Source organism: Pseudomyrmex gracilis, unplaced genomic scaffold (assembly GCF_002006095.1).
Source record: "Pseudomyrmex gracilis isolate BER0280 unplaced genomic scaffold, ASM200609v1 scaffold_1835, whole genome shotgun sequence".
Classification (NCBI taxonomy): Eukaryota; Metazoa; Arthropoda; class Insecta; order Hymenoptera; family Formicidae; genus Pseudomyrmex; species Pseudomyrmex gracilis.
Window position 1 is genome coordinate 1 of NW_018022419.1, and position 9,629 is coordinate 9,629.

Consider the following 9,629-nt stretch of genomic DNA (forward strand, 5'->3'; position numbering starts at 1 on the left):
TCGGTTCAGTCGTTATTAAATAATTGCTTATTAAACATCTCCCCTCCACTAAAATGCCTGATTTTCGCGTATAATAGGCACGGCGTGCTCGCTCAGTTCGAGCGCAACTTCGTTGCGCGTGAACTTGGCGCGAGGCACTACCGTGCTTCTTGATTATCTGGCTAATTGTTCATGAAATTCGTAGGGAGTGTTTCTTTAGTCATAAATAAACAATCCGTGTCAAAATTTTCAACAAGTCGGCAAGTTCAAAATTATGCCATGTAAAACGGTAAAAGTAATGAATTGGTACCGCAATGTTGAGGGGAAGTTTTGGAAAACCTGGGAAGTCGTCTCTAGAAGTCTAATCCACTTTTCACAAGGATTACGCCAGATAGATTGTGCGCATGCGCTAGAGTGGGAGAAACGTCGTGGCGTGACCGGGCAATTTTTCCAGTCAGTCGATCTCGAGCGCCCATACCGAGCACATCGTACTGTGTTCAACTGCGCGTTGTTACAACGAGTCTACTCATTCATTGTAGTGACTACGAGTGTCTGCTGCAAATAAAGTGGCATTGTAAAACTTAACTACAAACATAAAACTTATTTCGATGAATCATATTCAAGACCGGTTTTCCTGCATGTCCAACGGCCGTTGGGTTGTTTCAAGTGGCGTACCGACAAAAAACTTTGAGAGAGCAACACGGTAAGTCCTGTGTGTTATTCGGGCGGTGTTGTGATCATTCCTGCTTGGCGGTGAAAGTAGGTGGCGACCGGCACAGTTTTTTTACAAAATCACCAAGTTCGTCCGATCACAATCGAACGACAACAAATGCACGTATTGGTCGTGCAAACGCGTGCTTTGACGTACCGTTCTACTTTGATTGTAGTAAAACAAGATTCGTGTATTCACAACGGTAGCGTTGTAATTGTATCGCAATTATACAGTATTGAATCAAATAAGAGCAACGATTCCATACACGTGTCGCCGTATAATTTCGGCAACCTGAACGCCAATTTTGACGGAGACGTGTACACGTGCATAATTGTACGCGGAATCAATTTGTTGCCCAAATTGCAAGCGTGCATGTTTTGAACGTTTCTGTTCGGCGATTAGTTGCACTCCACGTGCTCCCAATCACAATGACTTATTACTTATTCTTGCGCCTAATGTGCGACACGTCGTTGCAGCGCGTTTGTCGTTTGTCGAACAGCGCAGCGATACGTTCGGAACAACGGAGCGTAGAGTGGACAAATTTTATTGCGGTAAAACTATTGATTTTTCGCAAACTCACTTATAACCGATCCATGGAAGCTCTGTGTCGCGCGATGCGCACATTCAATCCTTGCATGCAAGTGTACAAGCGCGCGTCAATACGTCGCTACGTTATTTGCGTCAAATTTCAAACGCGGAATGAACGTAGACGCCTGAATCGACGAATCCTTTTAAAATTGCGCGTAACTAAAAGATATAATATGCATAGCAGCAACTACGGATCTAGGTAAAAGATGCGGCAATTGCGCGGTGCTTAACAGCAAGTTGTACAATCGGTTTTACAACATAATGTATAGTGCGCGCATTTAATCAGACTGTCGTTCAAAGAGAGAAAGCGATCGTAACGTTTAATCTGTAGGAATTTTTTGTTTACCGGTAGTATCCGAACATACGAGTACCGTCCGCAAAAGAATTTGACGCCGTAAACTCGAATCACACTCGCATTGATCAAGCAAATCCCTTGGAATACGTAAGAGCGCGAGTAAATGGAGCTTACGCCAGTGTCAATTCCGCTATAGCGAACATGAGTTAACGTTTGCTTACTGTCACTAAACAAAACAATGATGCAGTGACGGCACCATAATAAACGTATATTTGATGTAACGCTGTGTTAATTTATTGTTCCTTTTTTGCAATTGCCAGCAAGAGAACAAAAGTTTACGATTTTCAAATTTATTTGATGTTTTCCTTACATATTCTAGTGGTTTTTAATTGTCGTTGTTTTCGTTTTTCTCAACGATGCTTTGCTTCTTCTTTACTCTGCGCGTCTTCCACATAATCTTGGCAAAAGTTTTCGTGCCTTTTTCACTCTCAAAGTCCTTTCAAGTCTTCAGCACAACACGCGACTTTCGATGTCGCCGCTGTTTCTCGACGCGTTGTTTTCGCGCTCAAATATACACCTGGCCAGAGCGACGTTGTCGGGATTGTTTTCCAGTTGCGGGTTCAGCAATTTGAACTTGGCGTAAACGACCTAGATCTTGACGTGCAACGTGCGTTCCAGTAAACGCTCGAACAACTGACGAGCATTTTTGTCGTGCTCTGAGCGATTTCAAGGTCAATGTACGATCTCCACAGCAGTCTCGGCATGTTCAATTGCGGCCGCGCGACGGCGAATTCGTAGATCGCGCGGGCGCAATCGATCTCATTCAAACGCGTTTCCACCTCGGCAAATCGCATCACCGTGGCGCAATTCTTCGGACCGAACTCGAGAAACTTCAAATACAACTTGCAACATCAATCGAAACTCACCAAGCTGCGTTTCCAGATCAATGTAACTTTGATAGAGATTGTCCGTCGGACAGATGCCCAGTGCCAGATCCAACGTTTTTTTGTTTTCGTGACGTTCTTTTGTTGGATCACGACAACGTACGCGTAATACAGCCAGATCTTGGAGAAAGTAAAACGTTTGTGAGGTATAAGTTCCAGACACACTTTGTACATCTCACGGCAATGTTCGATGTCTTTCGTTTCTAGTTTCTTAAAGATGGCATACTTGATTTAAAGGTAGATGTACTTATGCCAGCATTGTTTTTTCTTGGTTGACGAAACTGTATCGATCGCTTGTTTGTACGTCTTGTGAATCACATTGGGTTTACATACAAGATAATAGAAACACGTGTTGTAGGTAGACGGATTCTCCTTCACTCTCTGCTCGTACTGATGCTTCTTTTTGCAGATGACATCCTCGATTCCCAAGCAATTGCCGTACTTGTCTTTGTGAATTGTATAAACCTTGTAAATTTTTTGACTGCTTTTTTTTGACAGATGTTCCAAAGCGTATTTGTAGATGATACGCGCGCCAACGTGTTTTTGTTGATTTTTTTCGAACTTGGCAAAAGCCGGAAACAACTTCTTGTCCAGACCCTCGTCTTCGTAAAAAGTTCACCGCTTGTTCGTAAACGTCGCGCGCGCTTCTGATAAATTTGTAAAGCTCCTCCGTACTTTATCCAATGCTTTATCGGGATGTACCATAATAAAGCGCTCGTAAATTTTTTGGGCGCGATCAATCTCTTTGTCGCAGCATAACCTTTATTTTCGTCTGCCAGGCAGACCGGTTCGTCCGGTTCTCATTTCATTTATTGCTCGATCACTTGACGCGCACAGGCAATGTTTTTCAGAGATTCTTACATGTACGTATATTTGTACCAAAATTGATTTGCTCGTGGCAGCAACATAATCGCACGATCCCACAGATTCTTGGCGTAATTGACCTGACTGTTGCGCATCTCTATCTTTATGTATTTAAGACAAACAAAGATATATTCCGATAATCTTCCGCCAGCGCTAGTTCGTAAATAGATTTGGCCCGTTGAATCTGTTTCTGACTTTTTTCTCATTGTGCGTATTGTATCCAGTTAGAAATAATCATACGATTATTGCGTATGACGTCTTTGAACGCTTTGCGATTTTAATGTTGATAATTAGCAAGTGTGTGAAGGTTCAAGATCTTCTGCTTTGAAAATAAAAACAGAATTTCCAAGTCACATTCTTTTGCTTCACGAAGCAGCTGCACGGCGGTGATCTTTATTCCCGCGAGCGCCTAGTTTTTCATCTTTGCCACTTTGAAAGTCTCCTGTGATTTCTCCGTTTCTGTATAAGAATTTCACAGTATATTTTGTTGCACTTTGTGTTGATTTTTCTGCAATATTAAAAAATTAAAATCAATACCACTTTTGAATTGGTTTCTAGGTTAAAAAAATTTTATCCGCGATACGTACATGTCTCAATTAGAAAAATATCAGAATATCAAGATGTGATATAAAACCTCAGATTGATTTGTTCGATATTTAGTCAAAAGTTTGTAAAAAAATATCAAATTTTACAAACTTTTAATTCAGAGAGACTTACAAAATATTAATGTGTAATAAGTTTTTCAATTATATATCCACTTATTTTCTAATATCATTATCTTCTTTTCTAATAAAGAAAGAATATGACCTCGTGATAAAACAATAGGGAAGAAAGCATAGGCCAATACGAGGTAATACACCAGATGGTCGTTGTGAAATTAATTATTTTTTTGATTAATTCAAAATTCCATAATCTATCTTCTTTTCTACTATCATTATTTTTCTAACATCAGCATTAATTTTTACATCCCTAATAACAAGAATATTATCCAGCATACTCCAAATTTGATTTATTATAGAAATTAATACTTTCATATTCATCAATTACATACTCATAATAATTTACGGAAAAAAAATTACTTTTACTTATTTTGTAATACAAGTTCTAGCATTTTTAATTATATTGTTTGCCATAATTATCAACCCAGTAATTTTAAATTCGAAACATTTAATATTAATATTATCTTTATTTTTAAAACGTGGAATCACCCCTTTCCATTTATGATTAACTTTTGTAAACAAATTTATAACCTGGCAGGCAATTGCACTTTTACTAACTTTTTAGAAATTGCATCCATTTAATATTTTTTATCTTACTGAGATTAAAAGACCAATCTTTATGTTCTTAATAATAACAGTATATTTTATATTTTCTTAAATATAACAATAAGTGTTTTTCCTGTTTCTATAATCAACATTAAAAAAATAAAAATCTTACTTACAGATTCCTTCAGTAATAAAACAAGATAAATAATTATACTTAGTTATATTTAAAACATTAAATATTATTTATGTACTGTTTTCCTTACTCTACCATTGTACTTAGAATTAGGTAAATTTTGAATAAACCTACAATCTTACTCGAATTTTTAAACAAAGTATCAAAAACTTTAAGTAATAATTTGCATAAATAATAATAAAGTTATCAAAACTGCCAACAGGTTGTTTTTTTATCTTTAGCTAATTCACAACTTACATTATTATTAAAAATTCAAATATGATCATATTAATAATCTTTCTCTTATTTAGTTCCTTGTTAATAACATTTATCCACATTAAGATAATTTCATGATCCATATTTGTAAACACCTTTAAATCTAAATTTACACAAAAAAGCAAGTTTTGATTCAAATACTTCTGCTTTTATTATTTTACCCTTATTTACGCCCTTAATTATAATACGTTAAAAATTTTAATTTAGTAGTAAACCATAAGCCGTAGAAGTTTAAGATATAATTAGTTTATAAATCTTAAACATTTTACTCAAAACTAATGATTAGTAACTAAAAGTATATTCATAACTTAAATACCCTTAAATTTCTTTATTATTAAAAAAGTAGTTTTTAAATAATTTTACAATTTAGTACTTAAATCAGACATAGCAATCTAATTTTTATAATTAATTTTACTACCACTATATTAAATTTAGTATAAATATATAATGAACAAATGACTATATTTAAGGAATCATAAAGATATTGGAATTCTCTACTTTATATTTGCCATATGAGCTGGTATCGAGTCATTAATGAGAATAATTATTTAAATTAAACTTGGATCATCCGGCGCAATCGTTAACAATGATCAACTTTATAATTTTATTGTAACAGAACACGCATGTAATATAATTTGTTTCATAGTTGTGCCATTTATAATTAGAGGATTTTGTAATTTTCTTGACCTTTTAATGATTGGGTCAGCAGACATACCTTATACACGAATAAATAACATAAGATTTTGACTTCCATTACCGTTTATTCTACTTCTTACTTAAAAAAGATTTATTAGCTCCGGTGTTGTAACTGGTTGAACAGTATACCCTTTTCTCTCCTCAAATATAAAAGTCTACAGAGGTTCGTCAGTAGATTTTACAATATTTGTCTAAATAGTGCAAGAATTTCTTCAATTATGGGAGTTATTACTTTATCTCTACAATTATTAATATAACTCATAAACATTTTTCTGTAGACAAAANCAAATTTATAACCTGGCAGGCAATTGCACTTTTACTAACTTTTTAGAAATTGCATCCATTTAATATTTTTTATCTTACTGAGATTAAAAGACCAATCTTTATGTTCTTAATAATAACAGTATATTTTATATTTTCTTAAATATAACAATAAGTGTTTTTCCTGTTTCTATAATCAACATTAAAAAAATAAAAATCTTACTTACAGATTCCTTCAGTAATAAAACAAGATAAATAATTATACTTAGTTATATTTAAAACATTAAATATTATTTATGTACTGTTTTCCTTACTCTACCATTGTACTTAGAATTAGGTAAATTTTGAATAAACCTACAATCTTACTCGAATTTTTAAACAAAGTATCAAAAACTTTAAGTAATAATTTGCATAAATAATAATAAAGTTATCAAAACTGCCAACAGGTTGTTTTTTTATCTTTAGCTAATTCACAACTTACATTATTATTAAAAATTCAAATATGATCATATTAATAATCTTTCTCTTATTTAGTTCCTTGTTAATAACATTTATCCACATTAAGATAATTTCATGATCCATATTTGTAAACACCTTTAAATCTAAATTTACACAAAAAAGCAAGTTTTGATTCAAATACTTCTGCTTTTATTATTTTACCCTTATTTACGCCCTTAATTATAATACGTTAAAAATTTTAATTTAGTAGTAAACCATAAGCCGTAGAAGTTTAAGATATAATTAGTTTATAAATCTTAAACATTTTACTCAAAACTAATGATTAGTAACTAAAAGTATATTCATAACTTAAATACCCTTAAATTTCTTTATTATTAAAAAAGTAGTTTTTAAATAATTTTACAATTTAGTACTTAAATCAGACATAGCAATCTAATTTTTATAATTAATTTTACTACCACTATATTAAATTTAGTATAAATATATAATGAACAAATGACTATATTTAAGGAATCATAAAGATATTGGAATTCTCTACTTTATATTTGCCATATGAGCTGGTATCGAGTCATTAATGAGAATAATTATTTAAATTAAACTTGGATCATCCGGCGCAATCGTTAACAATGATCAACTTTATAATTTTATTGTAACAGAACACGCATGTAATATAATTTGTTTCATAGTTGTGCCATTTATAATTAGAGGATTTTGTAATTTTCTTGACCTTTTAATGATTGGGTCAGCAGACATACCTTATACACGAATAAATAACATAAGATTTTGACTTCCATTACCGTTTATTCTACTTCTTACTTAAAAAAGATTTATTAGCTCCGGTGTTGTAACTGGTTGAACAGTATACCCTTTTCTCTCCTCAAATATAAAAGTCTACAGAGGTTCGTCAGTAGATTTTACAATATTTGTCTAAATAGTGCAAGAATTTCTTCAATTATGGGAGTTATTACTTTATCTCTACAATTATTAATATAACTCATAAACATTTTTCTGTAGACAAAACTCCTTTAATAGTCTGATTTATCTTAATTACAGCTATTCTGCTTGTTTTAACACTACCTGTGCTAGCTGATGCAATCACCACGCTCTCTACAGATCAATAATTATGTATTAGTTAGGTAACTTCGGAGCCTTAAAAGAGTTTGTAATTGTTTACAATAAATATACCTCCCACTCTTTTATGATCTTTGTAATTATATTTGTAATTATATTTACCATAAGATAATTAACTGGTTTTATACTATCAAATTCATCATTTGATATTGTATTACATGATACATACTACCTTGTAATCCGTTTCTATTATGTCATATCTGTAGGAGCTGTATTCTCCATTTTTTTAGGATTCATTCACTGAGTCCCTCTTATTACTGGTTACGCTCTCAATAATTTTTGATTAAATATTTAAGTTTCACCAATATTTACTGTTGTAAACTTAACCATTTTTCTTTACCAGTTCTTAGGACTTAGTGGGATATCTCGCCGATACAGAGATTACCCTGACACATTTATTTCATGAATTATTATTTAATCAAAGAGGTTCACTTATTTTAATTATAAGATTAATTTTATGTGTTTTTATTAGGTGAGAATCTTTAGCATCCCAACAAAACATTATTTTTATATTCCACCAACATTTATTTATTAAATGAATACCATCTTATTCTCCTATGTTTCATAGTTACAATAAATTTCCTTCAACAAATTAATTTACTATGGCAGAAAAATTGTTATTGTGTTAAATACCATATATGAAATCTAAATTTTGATTAAAAAGTAATACATGAATCATAGGCCTTTAAAATTCTACTACTCTAATCTACGATATAATAATCTTTTTTCACGACTTTACAATACTAGTTTTAGTTGTTAGTACAAAATTAATTTTTTTATTTATCTTATTATTCTAATACAATAATCATACTAATCAATTTTTCATAGAAAGAAATAGTATTGAAATCTTATGGACTGTTGTTCGTACGATTACAGTAATTTTTATTGTTATTCCATCCATTAAACTTCTGTATTATACAGATGAAATAATAATAAACAACATAAACAGTAACGCCCTAAGTCAGCAATGATACTGATCATACGAATATTCTGGTATTATAAACATAGAATTTGATTTGTTTATAGCAAACGAAAACAATTTTTCTTCCAGCCTATGAAATGTTGACAACCGTTGCGTTATTCTGTTAAATACCCTATTCGAAAATTAACTACATCTACACATGTAATTTACTCATAAACTGTTCCATCTTTAGGAATCAAATTAGATACCTTAGGCCGATTTACCTTAGGCCGACTAAATCAGAAACTAATCTAAATAAATGGACCTAGATTATTTTGGAGACAATGGTTAGAAATCTGCAGCATTAACCACAGATGTATACTTATTGTTGTCGAATCAACAAAAATTCAAAATTTTAAAAATTAAGTTTTATCAAACTCATAATTGGGTTAGCCCATATAGTAAATTTAATGACAGAAAATGTAAGTTTTTTTTTTTAAATCAACCTGTAATAAAAAAAAGATTACTTTTAATGTAAAAATTAGTTCATAAAAATATTAAATTGTCAATTTTAAAATATTCAATTTAATATTCTTATATACCACAGATAGGACATTTACTTTGAATACTTTTAATATGCTTAAACATAGTTTTATTATACTTATTAATTTCATCAATTCATTTCTCTATTATAATTAGTTCACGAACAGGAAAAAAACTTTTTTTTAAATCTAATTATAAATGATTTTTTTTATACTAAACTAGCATTTTCATAGTTACTCTCAATGCCCATAAAATTTAATGAAATTTATATTTATAATAACAAATCTATTTAGAGTATTTGACCTTTTAATATCTAACTCATTCTTATTAAACTGAATAAGAATAAGAATTTTTATTTCAATAGTTTAAATACCATTTTGATTAATTCCATCACGAATATATATAGTAATTAACTGAATCCTTTTTTTTATTATTAAGGAATTCAAAGTTCTTATCCAATACTTTTTCTCTAACATCATACTTTTATATGCTACAATTTTATTTATCTTATTCAGTTCTCTTATAATTTTATATTTTTCTTTC

At 31.5% G+C, this 9,629-nt stretch overlaps 1 pseudogene; it reads right to left on the reverse strand.

Annotated features, from left to right (window-relative positions):
* Positions 1-1,959: 1,959 nt before the first annotated feature.
* On the reverse strand, positions 1,960-3,841 carry LOC109862483 (annotated as a pseudogene).
* Positions 3,842-9,629: the final 5,788 nt, after the last annotated feature.